The sequence below is a fragment of the Triticum urartu genome, chromosome 6A, assembly GCF_056163025.1.
Source record: "Triticum urartu cultivar PI428250 chromosome 6A, HENAU_Tu73, whole genome shotgun sequence".
Classification (NCBI taxonomy): Eukaryota; Viridiplantae; Streptophyta; class Magnoliopsida; order Poales; family Poaceae; genus Triticum; species Triticum urartu.
The window spans coordinates 27331707-27351849 of record NC_141878.1 but is presented as its reverse complement, the minus strand read 5'-3'; positions in this window follow the sequence as shown (position 1 = coordinate 27351849).

Here is a 20143-nt window from a genome sequence, read left to right as displayed (position 1 = left end):
GTGTATCATTACGATCGAGATCCAATGAACTATTTTCGTTGGGTGTGTAACCATATAAGGTTTTATCCATGTAAACAGAACAACAATTTATTCTATTACTTAAATGAATAACCGTATTACAATAAACATGATCAAATCATATTCATGCTCAACGCAAACACCAAATAACACTTATTTAGGTTTCAACACTAACCCCGAAATTATAGGGAGTGTGCGATGATGATCATATCAATCTTGGAACCACTTCCAACACACATCGTCACTTCACCCTTAACTAGTCTCTGTTTATTCTGCAACTCCCGTTTCGAGTTACTAATCTTAGCAACTAAACTAGTACCAAATACTGAGGGGTTGCTACAAACACTAGTAAAGTACACATCAATAAGATGTATATCAAATATACTTATGTTAACTTTGGCATCCTTCTTATCCGCCAATCACTTGGGGTAGTTCCGCTTCTAGTGACCAGTCCCTTTGCAGTAGAAGCACTTAGTCTCAGGCTTAGGACCAGACATGGGCTTCTTCACTTGAGCAGCAACTTGCTTGCCGTTCTTCTTGAAGTTCCCCTTCTTCCCTTTGCCCTTTTCTTGAAACTAGTGGTCTTGTTAACCATCAACACTTGATGTTTTTCTTGATTTCCACCTTCATCGATTTCAGCATCACGAAGAGCTTGGGAATTACTTTTGTCATCCCTTGTATATTATAGTTCATCACGAAGTTCTACTAACTTGGTGATGGTGACTAGAGAATTCTATCAATCACTATTTTATCTGGAAGATTAACTCCCACTTGATTCAAGCGATTGTAGTACCCAGACAATATGAGCACATGCTCACTAGTTGAGCGATTCTCCGCCATCTTTTAGCTATAGAACTTGTTGGAGACTTCATATCTCTCAACTCGGGTATTTGCTTGAAATATTAACTTCAACTCCTGGAACATCTCATATGGTCCATGACGTTAAAAATGTCTTTGAAGTCCCGATTCTAAGCTGTTAAGCATGGTGCACTAAACTATCAAGTAGTCATCATATTGAGCTAGCCAAACGTTCATAACGTCTGCATCTGCTCCTGCAATAGGCCCGTCACCTAGCGGTGCATCAAGGACATAATTCTTCTATGCAGCAATGCGGATAAACCTCAGATCACGGATCCAATCCGTATCATTGCTACTAACATTTTTCAACACAATTTTCTCTAGGAATATATCAAAATAAATACAGGGAAGCAACAACGCGAGCTATTGATCTACAACATAATTTGGAAAATACTAACAGGACTAAGTTCATGATAAATTTAAGTTCAATTAATCATATTACTTAAGATATCCCACTTAGATAGACGTCCCTCTAATCCTCTAAGTGATCACGTGATCCAAATCAACTAAACCATGTCCGATCATCACGTGAGATGGAGTAGTTTCATTGGTGAACATCACTATGTTGACCATATCTACTATATGATTCACGCTCGACCTTTCGGTCTCCGTGTTCCGAGGCCATATCTGTATATGCTTGGCTCGTCAAGTATAACCTGAGTATTCCGCGTGTGCAACTGTTTTGCACCCGTTGTATTTGAACATAGAGCCTATCACACCCGATCATCACGTGGTGTCTCAGCACGAAGAACTTTCGCAACGGTGCATACTCAGGGAGAACACTTCTTGATAATTAGTGAGAGATCATCTTAAAATGCTACCGTTAATCAAAGCAAGATAAGATGCATAAAACATAAACATCACATGCAATCAATATAAGTGATATGATATGGCCATCATCATCTTGTGCTTGTGATCTCCATCTCCGAAGCACCGTCGTGATCACCATCGTCACCGGCGCGACACCTTGATCTCCATCGTAGCATCGTTGTCGTCTCGCCAATCTTATGCTTCCACGACTATCGCTACCGCTTAGTGATAAAGTAAAGCATTACAGTGCGATTGCATTGCATACAATAAAGCGACAACCATATGGCTCCTGCCAGTTGCCGATAACTCGGTTACAAAACATGATCATCTCATACAATAAAATTCAGCATCATGTCTTGACCATATCACATCACAACATGCCCTGCAAAAACAAGTTACACGTCCTCTACTTTGTTGTTGCAAGTTTTACGTGGCTGCTACGGGCTTAAGCAAGAACCAATCTTACCTACGCATCAAAACCACAACGATAGTTTGTCAAGTTGGTGCTGTTTTAACCTTCGCAAGGACCGGGCGTAGCCACACTCAGTTCAAATAAGGTTGGAGAAACTGTCACCCGCAAGCCACCTATGTGCAAAGCACGTCGGGAGAACCGGTCTCGCGTAAGCGTACGCGTAATGTCGGTCCGGGCCGCTTCATCCAACAATACCGCCGAACCAAAGTATGACATGCTCGTAAGCAGTATGACTTATATCGCCCACAACTCACTTGTGTTCTACTCGTGCATATAACATCAACACATAAAACCTAGGCTCGGATGCCACTGTTGGGGAACGTAGTAATTTCAAAAAATTTCCTACGCACACGCAAGATCATGGTGATGCATAGCAACGAGAGGGGAGAGTGTGATCTACGTACCCTTGTAGATCGACAACGGAAGCGTTGATGCAACGTAGAGGAAGTAGTCGTACGTCTTCCCGGTCCAACCGATCCAAGCACCGTTACTACGGCACCTCCGAGTTCTTGACACACGTACAGCTCGATGACGCACCCCGGTCTCCGATCCAGCAAAGCTTCGGGGAGGAGTTTCGTCAGCACGACGGCATGGTGACGATCTTGATGTTTAACCATCACAGGGCTTCGCCTAAGCACCACTACAATATGATCGAGGTGTAATATCGTGGAGGGGGGCACCGCACACGGCTAAGGAACGATCACGAAGATCAACTTGTGTGTCCTAGGGTGCCCCCCTGCCCCTGTATATAAAGGAGCCAAGGGGAGGGGGTGGCCGGCCAAGGAGGGGCGCACCAGGGGGAGTCCTACTCCCACCGGGAGTAGGACTCCCTTCTTTCCTAGTTGGAGAAGGAGAAGGGGGGAAAGAGGAGGGAGAGAGGAAGGAAAGGTGGGGGCACCGCCCCCTTCCCTTGTCCTATTCAGACTAGGAAGGGGAGGGGCGCGCGGCCACCTCCTGCCTCCTTCTCTCTTCTCCCTCAAGGCCCATCTAAGCCCAATAACCCCCCGGTACTCCGGTAAAATGCCGATTTCACCCGGAACGATTCCGATGTACAAATATAGGCTTCCAATATATCGATCTTTATGTCTCGATCATTTCGAGACTCCTCGTCATGTCCGTGATCACATCCGGGACTCCGAACAACCTTCGGTACATCAAAATACATAAACTCATAATGAAACTGTCATCGTAACTTTAAGCGTGCGGACCCTACGGTTCGAGAACAATGTAGACATGACCGAGACACGTCTCCGGTCAATAACCAATAGCGGGACCTGGATGCCCATATTGGCTCCTGCATTTTCTACGAAGATCTTTATTGGTCAGACTGTATAAGTACATACGTTGTTCCCTTTGTCATCGGTATGTTACTTGCCCGAGATTCGATCGTCGGTATCCAATACCTAGTTCAATCTCGTTACCGGCAAGTCTCTTTACTCATTCCATAATACATCATCTCACAACTAACACATTAGTTGCAATGCTTGCAAGGCTTATGTGATGTGTATTACCGAGAGGGCCCAGAGATACCTCTCCGTCAAACGGAGTGACAAATCCTAATCTCGAAATATGCCAACCCAATATGTACCTTTGGAGACACCTATAGAGCTCCTTTATAATCACCCAGTTACGTTGTGACGTTTGGTAGCACACAAAGTGTTCCTCCGGTAAACGGGAGTTGCATAATCTCATAGTCATAGGAACATGTATAAGTCATGAAGAAAGCAATAGCAACATACTAAACGATCGGGTGCTAAGCTAATGGAATGGGTCATGTCAATCAGATCATTCAACTAATGATGTGATCCCGTTAATCAAATAACAACCCTTTGTCTATGGTTAGGAAACACAACCATCTTTGATTAACGAGCTAGTCAAGTAGAGGCATACTAGTGACACTTTGTTTGTCTATGTATTCACACATGTATTATGTTTCCGGTTAATACAATTCTAGCATGAATAATAAACATTTATCATGATATAAGGAAATAAATAATAACTTTATTATTGCCTCTAGGGCATATTTCCTTCAGGGCCTGTTCCGGAGCTCCACCAGAGGGGGCGTCGATCACGGAGGGCGTCTACATCAACACCATAGCCTCTCCGATGAAGTGTGAGTAGTTTGCCTCAGACCTTTGGGTCCATAGTTAGTAGCTAGATTGATCTTTCTTGCAATGGGAGACGTTCTTAGTTTGCGGTGTGTTCACGGAGTGCTTCTTCTCTCTTTTTGGATCTCAATACAATGTTCTCCACCTCTCTTGTGGAGAACTATTCGATGTAATCTTCTTTTTGCGGTGTGTTTGTTGAGACCGATGAATTGTGGGTTTATGATCAAGTCTATCTTTGAATAATATTTGAATCTTCTCTGAATTCTTTTACGTATGATTGGTTATCTTTACAAGTCTCTTCGAATTATCAGTTTGGTTTGGCCTACTAGATTGATCTTTCTTGCAATGGGAGAAGTGCTTAGTTTTGGGTTCAATCTTGCGGTGTCCTTTCCCAGTGACAGTAGGGGCAGATAACAAGATGGGTTTTTCATCGTATTGCATGAGTCTATCCCTCTACATCAGCTCATCTTGCTTAAGGCGTTACTCTGTTTTTCACTTAATACTCTAGATGCATGATGGATAGCGGTCGATGAGTGGAGTAATAGTAGTAGATACTGGCAGGAGTCGGTCTACTTGTCTTAGACGTGATGCCTATATACATGATCATACCTAGATATTCTCATAACTATGCTCAATTCTATCAATTGCTCAACAGTAATTTGTTCACCCACCGTAGAATACTTATGCTCTCGAGAGAAGCCACTAGTGAAACTTATGGCCCCCGGGTCTATCTTTATCATATTAATATCCTACTACTTAGTTATTTCCTTTGCTTTTTTACTTTGCCTTTATTTTACTTTGCATCTTTATCACAAAAAAATACCAAAAATATTATCTTATCATATCTATCAGATCTCACTCTCGCAAGTGGCCGTGTAGGGATTGACAACCCCTATTCGCGTTGGTTGCGAGGATTTATTTGTTTTGTGTATGTACGAGGGACTCGCGCGTAGCCTCCTACTGGATTGATACCTTGGTTCTCAAAAACTGAGGGAAATACTTACGCTACTTTGCTGCATCATCCCTTCCTCTTCGGGGCAAAACCAATGCAGTGCTCAAGAGGTAGCAAGAAGGATTTCTGGCGCCGTTGCCGGGGAGGTCTATGCAAAAGTCAACATACCAAGTACCCATCGCATACCCTTATCTCCGGCATTACATTATTTGCCATTTGCCTCTCGTTGTCCTCTCCCCCACTTCACCCATGCCGTTTTATTGGCCCTCTCTCTCTATCCTCCCTCTCTTTCTCTATTTGCCTCTTTTTGTCCGCTTGCTTTTTGCTTGTGTGTTAGTTTGTTTGCTTGTCATTATGGCTAGTCCCTTATCTTCTCCGTTGTCTCCCGAGAGTGAAATTCTAAATTTTAAGCAAAGGGAGGGAGAAAATCTCAAAGATGCTTGGTATAGAATTTGCAATGCTCAAAATAGATCTACTAGGAAGCAATCTACTTCCATTTTTCTTCGCAATTTCTATGTAGGCATTACTCCTTGGCGCAGATATGTTCTTGATACTATTACCGGAGGGAACTTCTTGGGTAGCCATACTTTTGATTCTTATAATGCTATGATAGATTTATTTGGCTCACCCCCTCATTTGGTTAATGGAACTGTATTAATTTTAGAGCATGTAATGCAAAGGCTTGAAATTATTGAAAATAAGGTTGCTACCGTAGAGTTAATTGAAAATTTGGATAAAAAGATCCACAGCCGAATCTCTCAATATGGATCTAAAGTAGGAGTTACTTTGAAAAAATTAAAGAAAAGGAACCCATAGTTAATGAGAAAATAAATCACGATTCCACTAGGATCGATAAACTTGAGGATATTATTACCAACTTGGGAACCGCTTTTTCTTCCATAAAGAATAATCCAAGTCCTCCCACTAAAATTGCCAAGCTTATGTATGTTCCTAAAAATAAGGGTGAATCCTCTAGTAAGTAAAATGCGGATCTCAAATCTATAAGTATTCATCCCAATCTTTTTGCCATCATTAAGGAACCATTTGTTACAAATGAATTTTTTGATCTTGTGCCTAAAATTTTGATAATTAATAAAAATAAAGAAATTCCTAAAGATGGTAGATGCCTCATTGAGAATTACCTACCAAAGATGGCAATACCTAGATCTATCCTTGCTTGTTATGCCTAGCTAGGGGCGTTAAACAATAGCGCTTGTTCGGTGGCAACCCAATTTTATTTTTATTCCTTGCTTTTTTCTCCTGTTTAGTAATAAATAATTTATCTAGCCTGTGTTTTGGGTGTGTTTTTTGTGTTTAATTAGTGTTTGTGGCAAGTAGAACCGTTGGGAAGACTTGGGGAAAGTCTTGTTACACTTGCTGTAAAAAACAGAAACTTTAGCGCTCACGAGAACTGCTGTCATTTTTATTTGGAAAGTTCTATTTAGTTAATTATTTTTGAATATGATTAATAGATAAATTACTCACGTGCAGAAATTTATTTTAGAATTTTTGGGGTAGCAGATCTTGCGCTAGGTACAGATTACTACAGACTGTTCTGTTTTTGACAGATTCAGTTTTTCGTGTGTTGTTTGCTTATTTTGATGAATCTATGGCTAGTAAAATACTCTATAAACCATAGAGAAGTTGTAATACAGTAGGTATAACACAAATATAAATAAAGAATGAGTTCATTACAGTACGTTGAAGTGGTCTTTTGTTTTCTTTCGCTAACAGAGCTCACGGGATTTTCTACTTTGAGTTTTGTGTTGTCAAGTTTTCAAGTTTTGGGTAAAGATTTGACGGATTATTGAAAAAGGAGTGGCAAGAGCCTAAGCTTGGGGATGCCCATGGCACCCCCAAGATAATCTAAGGACACCTAAAAGCCAAAGCTTGGGAATGCCCAGGAAGGCATCCCCTCTTTCGTCTACTTCTATCGGTAACTTTAGTTGGAGCTATATTTTTATTCACCACATGATATGTGTTTTGCTTGGAGCGTCTTGTATGATTTGAGTCATTATTTGTTAGTTTACCACAATAATCCTTGCTGTACGCACCTTTTGAGAGAGCCATACATGATTTGGAATTTGTTAGAATACTCTATGTGATTTGCTTATATCTTTTGAGTTATATAGATTTGCTCTAGTACTTCACTTATATCTTTTAGAGCACGGTGGTGTATTTGTTCTATAGAAACTATTGATCTCTCATGCTTCACTTAGATTATTTTGAGAGTCTTAAATAACTTGGTAATTTGCTTAAAGTCTTAATATGCTTGGTATACAAGATTAATAATAATGCTTTCTTATGAGTGTGTTGAATACTATGAAAAGTTTGATGCTTGATAATTGTTTTGAGATATGAAGATGGTGATATTAAAGTTGTGCTAGTTGACTAGTTGTGAATTTAAGAAATACTTGTGTTAAGGTTTGTGATTCCCGTAGCATGCACGTATGGTGAACCGTTATGTGATGAAGTCAGAGCATGATTTATTTTTTGATCGTCTTCCTTATGAGTGGCGGTCGGGGACGAGCGATGGTCTTTTCCTACCAATCTATCACCCTAGGAGCATGCACGTAATACTTTGCTTTGATAACTTGTAGATTTTGCAATAAGTATATGAGTTCTTTATGAATAATGTTGAGTCCATGGATTATACGCACTCTCACCCTTCCACCTTTGCTAGCCTCTCTAATACCGTGCACCTTTCGCCGGTATCATACACCCACCATATACCTTCCTCAAAATAGCCACCATAACGACCTATTATGGCATTTCCATAGCCATTCCGAGATATATTGCCATGCAACTTTCCACCGTTCCGTTTATCATGACACACTCCATCATTGTCATATTGCTTAGCATGATCATGTAGTTGACATCGTATTTGTGGCAAAGCCACCATTCATAATTCTTTCATACGTGTCAGTCATGCATCATTGCATATTCCGGTACACCGCCGGAGGCATTCATATAGAGTCATATCTTGTTCTAAGTATCGAGTTGTAATGGTTGAGTTGTAAGAAAAATAAAAGTGTGATGATCATCATTATTAGAGCATTGTCCCAGTGAGGAAAGGATGATGGAGACTATGATTCCCCCACAAGTCGGGATGGGACTCCGGACGAAAAAAAGAGAAATAAAGGAGGCCATTAAAAAAAAGGGGGGGAAAGGCCCAAATAAAAAAATAAAAAAAATGATAGAAAAAGAGAGAAGGGACAATGTTACTATCCTTTTACCACACTTATGCTTCAAAGTAGCACCATGATATTCATAGTTGAGAGTCTCTCATGTTATCACTTTCATATACTAGTGGGAATTTTTCATTATAGAACTTGGCTTGTATATTCCAATGATGGGCTTCCTCAAAATGCCCTAGGTCTTCATGAGCAAGCATGTTGGATGCACACCCACTTAGTTTCTTTTTGAGCTTTCATATACTTATAGCTCTAGTGCATCCGTTGCATGGCAATCCCTACTCACTCACATTGATACCTATTGATGGGCATCTCCATAGCCCGTTGATACGCCTAGTTGATGTGAGACTATCTTCTCCTTTTTTGTCTTCTCCACAACCACCATTCAATTCCACCTATAGTGCTATATCCATGGCTCACGCTCATGTATTGCGTGAAAATTGAAATTTTTTTGCGAATGTCAAAAGTATGAAACAATTGCTTGGCTTGTCATCCGGGTTGTGCATGATTTAAATATTTTGTGTGGTGAAGATGGAGCATAGCCAGACTATATGATTTTGTAGGGATAACTTTCTTTGGCCATGTTATTTTGAGAAGACATAATTGCTTCGTTAGTAAGTGGCCATGTTATTTTGGCCATGTTATTTGGTGAAGATGTCTTATCATATCTATCAGATCTCACTCTCGTAAGTGGCCGTGTAGGGATTGACAACCACTATCCGCGTTGGTTGCGAGGATTTATTTGTTTTGTGTAGGTACGAGGGACTCGCGCGTAGCCTCCTATTGGATTGATACCTTGGTTCTCAAAAACTGAGGGAAATACTTACGCTACTTTGCAGCAGCATCCCTTCCTCTTCGAGGAAAACCAACGTAGTGCTCAAGAGGTAGGAACTCCTAAGGGTTATAAGTGTTCTATTTAAGAATTGCCAACCAAAGATGACAATACTAGATCTATTCCTGCTTTTATGCCTAGCTAGGGGCGTTAAACGATAGCGCTTGTTGGGAGGCAACCCAATTTTATTTTTGTTTCTTGCTTTTTGTTCCTGTTTAGTAATAAATAAATCATCTAGCCTCTGTTATGGTTGTGTTTTTATGTTTTAACTAGTGTTTGTGCCAAGTAGAACCTTTGGGAAGACTTGGGTGAAGTCTTTATGATCTTGCTGTAAAAAACGGAAACTTTAGCGTTCATGAGATTAGCTGCCATTTTTTACTGGAGAGTGATATTAGGTTGATTCTTTTTGAAGATTGCTAAATATAAATTCTTCACGTCCACCAATTTATTTCAGAATTTTTGGGGTTCCAGAAGTATACGTTTGGTACAGATTACTACAGGCTTTTCTGTTTTTGACAGATTCTCTTTTTCGTGTGTTGTTTGCTTATTTTGATGAATCTATGGCTAGTATCAGGGGCGGGGGGGGGGGGGGTATGAACCATACAGAAGTTGGAATGTAGTAGGTTTAACACCAATATAAATAAAGAATGAGTTCATTACATCACCTTAAAGTGGTGATTTGTTTTCTTATACTAACGAAGCTCATGCGATTTTCTGTTGAGTTTTGTGTTGTAAAGTTTCCATGTTTTTGGGTAAAGATTTAATGGATTATGGAATAAGGAGCGGCAAGAGCCTAATCTTGGGGATGCCTCGGAAGGCATCCCCTCTTTCGTCTTCGTCCATCGGTAACTTTACTTGAGGCTATATTTTTGTTCACCACATGATATGTGTTTTGCTTGGAGCGTCTTGTATGATTTGAGTCTTCGCTTTTTAGTTTGCCACAATCATCCTTGTTGTACATCCTTAATGTATGATTTGAGTCTTTTGCTCTAGTGCTTCGCCTATATCTTTTTAGAGCACGGTGGTGGTTTTATTTTATAGAAATTATTGATCTCTCATGCTTCACTTATATTATTTTGAGAATCTTATAGAATAGCATGGTACCTTACTTTGGCTATAAAATTAGTCCTAATATGATGAGCATCCAAGATGGGTTATCGGAGTAGACGAAGTGGTCGGGGTAGATGACGTCTACGCTGGCGACGGGCTAGTGTTGGACGAAGACGAAGGGGTTGGACGGGCAGCGGCGGCGGCTAAGGGGGTAGGCGCAGCGGCGGCCGAAGAAGATCAGCTGCGGCGGCCTGATGGCGGCGGCGGCTAGGTTAGGAGCACAGTGGCGATGCTCGAAGGAGGCGAAGAACCCTACAGTGTGACGAAGACCGGCGCGGACGGTGGCGTTCCCGCACCAAGGGAGAGGGTGCGCTGCATACCACAGGCAGGTCCGGGCGACGGCGGGAAGACCTTGTGGCGGCGGCTGGGACCGCAGGCCGTGGCGTTGAGGTCCGAAGGGGCGACACAATGGCGGCATGCGAGTCGGTGCAGCCGCGGGGACGGCCTCGGGCGGCGGCGGAGACCGCATGCCACGCTCGCTACGGCCCGATGGGGCGACGCAGTGGCAACGCGAGGGTCGGTGTTGCCACGGAGACGGCCTGAAACAGACGTACTGGAGGCGGCGGTAGACCGCGGGCCGCGACACTATGGCCCAAAGGGGCGACGCAGCGGCAACACGCGAGTCGATGTAGCCGCAGGGAGAACCACGGGGCGGTGGCGCTGCGGCCCGACGGGGCGACACAGCGGCAGCCCAATGCTCGATTGGTGGAGAGGCGCGCTGAACTCGGGGACGATCTTCACGGGGCCTGCGAAGGCGCGCTCAACCGATGGCCCAGGTCGGTCGCACTGCGTAGCTGAGGCGCATCGCGGCGGGCGACGGGTGATCAATCCGATCGCGCGCGAGATCGGGGACGCCGCTCGGTGGAGGAGGGTGACGACGGAGTCCGAGATGAAGCCGGCAACGGCGGGCGGCAGGGCGGCCATGATTGGCCGCGGCATGGCACGAGGCCGCCGAGTCAGGGTAATGCAGGAGTCCCGGTCAGAGCAGGGCGGTGAAGGTCGGCATAGATCAACGGGCGGGCCGGCGTGCGAACAGCGGCTGGGAAGGGCCGCCACATGACGCGTGGCCGCCGGGTCGGGGCGACCGGTGGGCAGACGCGCGAACGATGCGCGAGGCTGCCAGGTCGGGTCGACCAGCAGGCAGACGCGCGAATGAGGCGCGAGGCCACCGGGTCGATGAAGAAGCCGACCGATCGCGTCGGTGTTGGAGTAGAGGCGTACGGGGTTGCTAGCGGCGGCGGGCGACTCAAACCGATCAAGATTAGATCCAAAAAACAAAAAAGAAAAACTCCGATCAAAACGACCGGCAAGGGAGCGAAAAACCCGGAGCAAGGGCTCGGGAAAAATGACTCTCTAGGGCAGCCGGCCAACATGGCCGGTGAACGAACTCTAGGTACGGGCGGCGCGGCCCCCGGCTGCGGTCATGGAGGCTGACCACCCCTGGGATGGCGCGCAAGTGCGGAAGCCGCGGCTAGGGTTTAGGATCGACTTGCGATAGATACCAGGTTAGAAGGGAGAGAGAGATTGGTGGAATAGGTTTTGTATTGCTTGAGCCTCGTGGGCATATATATAGGAGTACAAGGCAAGCCAGAATATTTCCTAGTCTAACCTTTGTTTCCTAATACAATCACGTTACTCAACATGTGTCAAGGTGAGTCTGGAGTGTATGGATGTAGTTGTTCTAGTTGTTCTATTCCAGAGTATAGTGTACTGATCAAATTGTAGTTGTATATGGTTTCAAAGGATCACCAAAGGTTTAGTGTACGATGCATGGATGTGCTACAAAAAAGCTGAAACTTAATTGGTTCTGCCAGATTTCATTATTTCTAACTGAAGAGAATTGTCGTTGTGAAAATAGCTGGAAGCGTATACCCTAGGCAGGGACGGCTGCGTGTTATATAGAGGCCGAAGCCAATCAGATATACATGGTTCATTGGAGTAGATTGATCTCAACTTAGGTACAAAATACTAACAGGCTAGATTGAGATCAATCCTAACTTGCCCAACATGTTTACAACAAACACACACACGCAATCCTCTACTGCACGGTTTATACAATACCATGACAATACAACGTTTAACACCCCCCCTCAATCACAACTTATCTAAGTTGAGATTGTGCCGAAAAGCCTCCGGCTGACGTACTGTAAGAGGTTTAGTAAACCCATCTGCCACTTGATCACCAATCCGTATGAACCTGATATTTAACAACTTGTTTGCTACCCTCTCTCGAACAAAGTGATAGTCAATTTCAATATGCTTCGTCCTAGCATGAAATATAGGATTCGCAGACAAATAAGTGGCACCTAGATTATCACACCATAGAGAAGCTGACTTTGGATGACTAACACCCAACTCTGTCAAAAGGTTCTGAACCCAAATAATTTCAGCAGTGGCATTAGCAAGTGCTTTATATTCAGCTTCTGTACTAGAACGGGACACAGTGGCCTGTTTTCGAGCATGCCAAGACACCAAGTTACTTCCAAGAAACACTGCAAAACCACCTGTGGACCTTCTATCATCACGGCATCCTGCCCAGTCTGCATCTGAAAAGGCACTTACCAACATAGAATCCCACTTCCCCTAAGCCCATGACTGGGTGTCCCCTCCAAGTAACGAATAATACGTTTGACAGCTATCCAATGTACAATAGTAGGAGCATGCAAGAACTGACAAACCTTGTTCACCGAGAAAGAAATATCTAGTCTAGTCAAAGTCAAATACTGCAAGGCGCCTACTACACTTTTGTACTTGGTAGAATCCTCCCCTCCAAGAGGTTCACCATCATGAAGAGATAATTTTTCTGATGTTGGTAGGGGTGTGGTAACTGGTTTGCACCCCTTCATACCCATACGTTTAAGCAAATCTAGTAAATATTTTCCTTGTGACAACAAAATACAATTCTTGACAGATGTTACCTCAATACCCAGAAAGTAATGCAGATCCCCTAAATCCTTAAGGGCAAAAAACATGCGAAGGTCCTTTAGAAGGGTTTCAATTGCATTGGATGATGAACTTGTAACAATTATATCGTCAACATAGATAAGCATAAAAATGGTTACCCCATGTCGACAATAAAAGAATAATGATGTACCTGCCTTCGAAGGATGAAAACCAAGAGACTGAAGCTTGGATGATAAGCGAGAGTACCATGCACGGGGTGCTTGCTTGAGTCCATACAATGCTTTATCAAGTTTGCAAAGAAACTGTGGTGCGTTTGGATTTTCATACCCAGGAGGTTGCTTCATAAACACTTCCTCTTCTAGAGCACCATACAAAAACGCGTTCTTCACATCCAACTGTTGCATGCACAAGTTCCAAGAAATAGCTATAGAGAGAATGTGTCTGATAGTAGCAGCCTTAACTATAGGGATAAATGTACCCTCATAATCAATTCCATAACATTGCTTAAATCCGTTTGCAACTAAACGTGCCTTATACCTGTAAATACTACCATCAGACTTTCTCTTGACTTTCTCTTGACTTTATACACCCACTTACAGTCAATAACATTTTTACCTTTACTTGGTGGAACCAAATGCCAAGTTTGATTTTTCAATAATGTACTGTACTCTTCGTTCATGGCTTGTTTCCAATTTGGATGATCAAGCGCCTCCTTCAAGTTTTCTGGTTCACCCGTAGCACAAAAAGAAGCCCAACGAATACACCCATCCTTATATTCTTTAGGTCTGTGTATACCACTTTGTGACCTGGTGTGAGCTCGTGTTGGTGGAGCAGTCGGAGGTGGCAGTAGGCGCTACTGGATCTGCTGAACCGCAGAAGACTCAGAGGAAACATCAGGTGAATCAACAAAGATCTTAGGCGAATCAGGAGCTGCCAGGTGGGCATCCTCAGCCGCTGCGTCCAGCAAAACGTCCTTGGTCGCAGGAGATAGGACAGGGCCCATGGAGGAATCTCTCGAGTCCACCAGCGAAGAGGCACCACCTGCGGGAATGTGGGCTGCTCCTGCGGCCCGAGTGGGGGACAGCGCGTGGCCCGCACCCGTCGCGACGCTCGCTGGCTGGCGCACGGATCCCGCCGCCGAGACGCACGATCCCGAGGGTGACCCGGTAGGGGAATCCACTCCGTAGTCTGTGACGCCTGGATTTTCTGTGGCACTGGATCCATCTCTGGTTTCCTGCATAAAATCATAACTGTTTTCTGCACTGTTTTCGTTAGATTCCTGCACACTGTTAGCATCAATAGTATTGGAAATCGACAGCTGATCATTACGAACTTCCTCCCGATTAAGTAGACTCGAAGGATTAAGAAGTGTGGATGGAAGAAGAACAAGTTCCGCACGAAGTTGTGCTCCTGCATTGGGATGCAATGCAACAAAGGGAAAGACATGTTCATCAAAGATAACATCACGGGAAACGTAAACACGACCCGTGGAGACATCAAAACACTTGTATCCTTTATGAAGGGTGCTGTAGCCAGGAAATACACATTGCTTAGACCAAAACTCAAGTTTGTGTATGTTGAAGGGACGCAAATTAGGCCAAACCGCACAACCAAAAATGCGAAGAAAAGAATAGTTGGGTTTCGTTCCAAAGAGACGTTCTAGGGGAGTTTCATTGTGTATGACCCGACTAGGAATACGGTTTATGAGATAAACTGTTGTGAGAAAATCCTCGTCCCAAAATTTGAGAGGCATAAGCATGAGCGAGCAGGGAGAGACCAACCTCCACAATATGTTTGTGCTTGTGTTTAGTGGAACCGTTCTGTTGATGGGCATGGGGGCATGACACATGATGGGTGATGCCAATGCCCTCGAAAAATTGATCCAACTTTTGATACTCGCCACCCCAGTCAGTTTGCATGGCTAGAATTTTGCGAGAGAATAAACGTTCAACATGTTGTTGGAAGATATGAAATTTTTGGAACACATCAGACCTATTTTTGATAAGATAAATCCAACTAAATTTACTGAAATTATCTATGAAGCAGACATAATATTTTTTCCTACCAACAAAAAGAGGCCCGGGGCCCCATACATCATAAAAAATTAGCTCTAAAGGAGCTTGAGACTCACTAGTCGAACGAGGGTATGGTAATTGATGGATCTTAGCCATTTGACACGCATCACAAACAAGATGGTGATCACTTTTATTAGACACTGGAAGACTATGATTACGAAGAATTTGCTGGACCACCGGTATGGACGGATGACCAAGACGTCGGTGCCACCTAGAGGTAGATGGCTTGACAAGTCCAAGCATGTGACGTCCATGGGAAGCCGGTTGGTCACTGAAGGGGTACAACCCCACCTTTCTCGGAGTGTGAAGAATGGTTCTCCCCGTGGCCTGATCCTTAATAGAAACGAACTCGTGGTAAACAACAAGATATGCATGATTATCTTCAGTAAGTTGGTGAGTAGATAGAAGACTTTTGGCACTACTAGGAACATGGAGGATATCATTCAACTTAAGAGGATCATGTGGAGTGGGAAGAAGCGAAGGACCAACATCTGTAATTTCCATACCTTGAGCATTCGCGGTGTGGATTTGTTCCGGCCCGATGTAGCGATCACGTACGTGGAGCTTCTCCAACTCTCCTGTCACGTGATTAGTGGCTCCAGTGTCAAGATACCAATTGGTATGTACACCATAGGAGGTTGTAGCAGCTGTGTTGACAGAACGGGAACCTACACCTTGGCGGTCACCTCCACCATGGCGATCACCTCCACCATAGCGCTTCTGGTTTGTTGAAATTCTTGTCGAAGCGCTTGGCGCAGCTCCATGCGCCATGGCCGTCTTTCTTGCAGATCTGGCACTTGAGAGGGCCACCACTCCCACCTTCTGGGCGTGACCCACCTCCGTCGTTGTTGCCAGCAGAGGAGCGACCAGGCTGGTCACGAGACCCACCCTTGGAGGCGAGGTTGACAGAGTACCCAGAGTGGGTGCTGTTCTGGGAGTCGAGCCATGCCTCCGCCGAGAGTAGCAGCGTGTACAGCTTGCTGAGACCGATGGTCTGGTCCCTGCGAGCAGAGAGGGCCGCGATGTAGGGATTGTAATCCGAGTCCAGCCCACCGAGAATATGAGAGATGCGGTCGTCCTCATCAAGGCGTTTCCCAGCCGCCGCCATCTTATCAACGAGGCCCTTCATCTTGGCGAAGTAGGTGGTGGCGGATAGATCGCCCTTGCGGGTGTTGACGAGCTGTGTGCGGAGCTGGATACCCCGCGCACGGGACTGTGACGCGAACATGGCGAGGATCGATGTCTAGACTCCAGTGGCCATCTGGATGTCGTGGACCTTAAGAAGTACCTCCTGTGAGAGGGAAGCGAGAAGAAATGCAAGGACCTGCTGGTCCTGCATGACCCAGACGCCATTGGCATGGTTGGGGGTCGAAGTGACCTCCTTCTTCCCCGGGACCTCCGTCTCCGCGATCAGGACGGCGACGGGCTCTGCCATTGTGCCGTCGAGGTGGCCCATCATACCAGCGATGCGGATGTGTTGGAGGACTTGGGCCTTCCACAGCAAAAAATTGTCGCGTGTGAGCTTCTCGGTGATGCTGTGGCTGAGAGCGGCGAGGGAGGGAGCAGCCATGGCAGCGGAGGAAGAAGAGCTGGCGATGGACATAGATGTGAAGGAAGAGATTGGCTCTTATAGCATGTGAAAATAGCTGGAAGCGTATACCCTAGGCAGGGCCGGCTGCATTTTATATAGAGGCTGAAGCCAATCAGATATACATGGTTCGTTGGAGTAGATTGATCTCAACGTAGGTCCAAAATACTAACAAACTAGATTGATATCAATCCTAACTTGCCCAACACGTTTAGAACAAACACGCATGCAATCCTCTACTACACGGTTTATACAATACCGCACTACCGGACTCGTGGACTATGCCTATGGCCCAGGGCCATCGGCATAGGTCCTATACCGTCGGCATAGATCTATGCCTACGGCTGCCGTCGGCATAGACCCGTCGGGGTAGATCACGTCAGCGTAGTCTTGTTAGACCGTCGGCGTAGTATAGCCGTCAGCATAGGGGCCTATTCCGACGGCCCGGCGTCAGTCGTCGCCATAGTATAGTGCTACGTCTTGAGCTTGCGTTGGTTTTCCCCAAAGAGGAAGGGATGATGCAGCAGAGTAGCATAAGTATTTCCCTCAGTTTTTTAGAACCAAGCTATCAATCAAGTAGGAGGACACACTCAAGTCCCTCATACCTGCACAAAACGATAGCTACTTGCAACCAACGTGATTAGGGGTTGTCAAGCCCTTCACGGTCACTTGCGAGAGTGAGATCTGATAGATAGAATATTTTTTGGTATTTTGGTATACAGATGCAAAGTAAAAAGTAAAGGCAAAGTAAATAGCAAAACAATATTAAAGTGATGGAGGATGATATGATGAGAATAGACCCGGGGGCCATAGGTTTCACTAGTGGCTTCTCTCAAGAGCATAAGTATTCTACGGTGGGTGAACAAATTACTGTTGAGCAATTCATAGAATTGAGCCTAATTATGAGAATATCTATGCATGATCATGTATATAGGCATCACGTCCATAACAAGTAGACCGAAACGATTCTGCATCTACTACAATTACTCCACTCATCGACCGCTATCCAGCATGCATCTAGAGTATTAAGTTAAAAACAGAGTAACGCTTTAAGCAAGATGACATGATGTAGAGAGATAAATTCATGCAATATGAAAAAAAGCCCATCTTGTTATCCTCGATGGCAACGATGCAATACGTGCCTTGCTGCCCCTTCTGTCACTGGGAAAGGACACCGCAAGATCGAACCCAAAGCTAAGCACTTCTCCCATGGCACGAACTACCAATCTAGTTGGCCAAACCAAACGTATAATTCGAAGAGACTTGCAAAGATAATCAATCATACATAAAAGAATTCAGAGAAGATTCAAATATTATTCATAGATAGACTTGATCATAAACCCACAATTCATCGATCTCAACAAACGCACCGCAAAAAAGAAGATTACATTGAATAGATCTCCATGAGAGAGGGGGAGAACATTGTATTGAGATCCAAAAAGAGAGAAGAAGCCATCTAGCTACTAACTATGGACCCGTAGGTCTGAACTAAACTACTCACACTTCATCGGAGAGGCTAGGATGATGTAGAAGCCCTCCGTGATGACGGCCCTCTTCCGGCGGAGCTCCGGAATAGGCTTCGAGATGGGATCTCGTGGATACGGAAAGTTGCAGCGGTGGAATTAGGTTTTTGGATCCTCTTCTAATCGTTTGGGTGTACGTGTGTATATATAGGAGGAAGAAGTACATCGGAGGAGCAACGAGGGGTCCACGAGGCAGGGGGCGCGCCCTAGGGGGGCGGCCCCCACCCTCGTGACCGCCTCTTTTGTTCCTTGGAGCAGGGTCCAAGTCTCCTGGATCACGTTCGGTGAGAAAATCATGTTCCCGAAGATTTTATTCCATTTGGACTCCGTTTGATATTCTGTTTCTCCGAAACACTGAAATAGGCAAAAAACAGCAATTCTGGGCTAGGCCTCCGGTTAATAGGTTAGTCCCAAAAATAATATAAAAGTGGAAAATAAAGCCCAATATAGTCCAAAACAGTAGATAATATAGCATGGAGCAATCAAAAAGTATAGATACGTTGGAGACGTATCAGGCATCCCCAAGCTTAATTCCTGCTCGTCCTCGAGTAGGTAAACGATAAAAAGAGAATTTTTGATGCGTAGTTCTACTTGGTATAATTTCAATGCAAATCTTCTTAATTGTGTTATGAATATTCAGATTAGAAAGATTCAGGACAAAAGTTTATATTGACATAAAAAATAATAATACTTCAAGCATACTAACAAAGCAATTATATCTTCTCAAAATAACATGGTCAAAGAAAGTTATCCCTACAAAATCATATAGTCTGGCTATGCTCCATCTTCCCCACACAAAGTATTTAAATCATGCACAACCCCGATGACAAGCCAAGCAATTGTTTCATACTCTAACTTTTTCAAAACTGTTTCAATCTTCATGCAATACATGAGCGTGAGCCATGGATATAGCACTACGGGTGGAATAGAATGGTGGTTGTGGAGAAGACAAAAAGGAGAAGATAGTCTCACATCAACTAGGCGTATCAATGGGCTATGGAGATGCCCATCAATAGATATCAATATGAGTGAGTAGGGATTGCCATGCAACGGATGCACTAGAGCTATAAATGTATGAAAGCTCAACAAAAGAAACTAGTGGGTGTGCATCCAACTTGCTTGCTCATGAAGACCTAGGGTAATTTTGAGGAAGCCCATCATTGGAATATACAAGCCAAGTTCTATAATGTAAAATTCCCACTAGTAAATGAAAGTGACAACATATGAGACTCTCTATATGAAGAACATGGTGCTACTTTGAAGCAGAATATATGAGACTCGCTATATCAAGGTGCTACTTTGAAGCACAAGCGTAGAAAAAGAGATAGTAGCATTGCCCCTTTTATTTATTTATTTATTTATTCTTTTTTTTGGCCTTCTTTTTTTCTTTGGCCTTTCTCTTTTTTTATTGGGACAATGCTCTATTGAATGATGATCATCACACTTCTATTTGTTTACAACTCAATGATTACAACTCGATACTAAGTATGACTCTATATGAATGCCTCCGGCAGTGTACCGGGATATGCAATGAATCAAGATTGACAAGTATGAAAATTATGAACGGTGGCTTTGCCATAAATACTATGTCAACTACATGATCTTGCTAAGCAATATGACAATGATGGATGTGTCATGATGAACTAGATGATGGAAAGTTGCATGGCAATATATCACGGAATGGCTATGGAAATGCCAT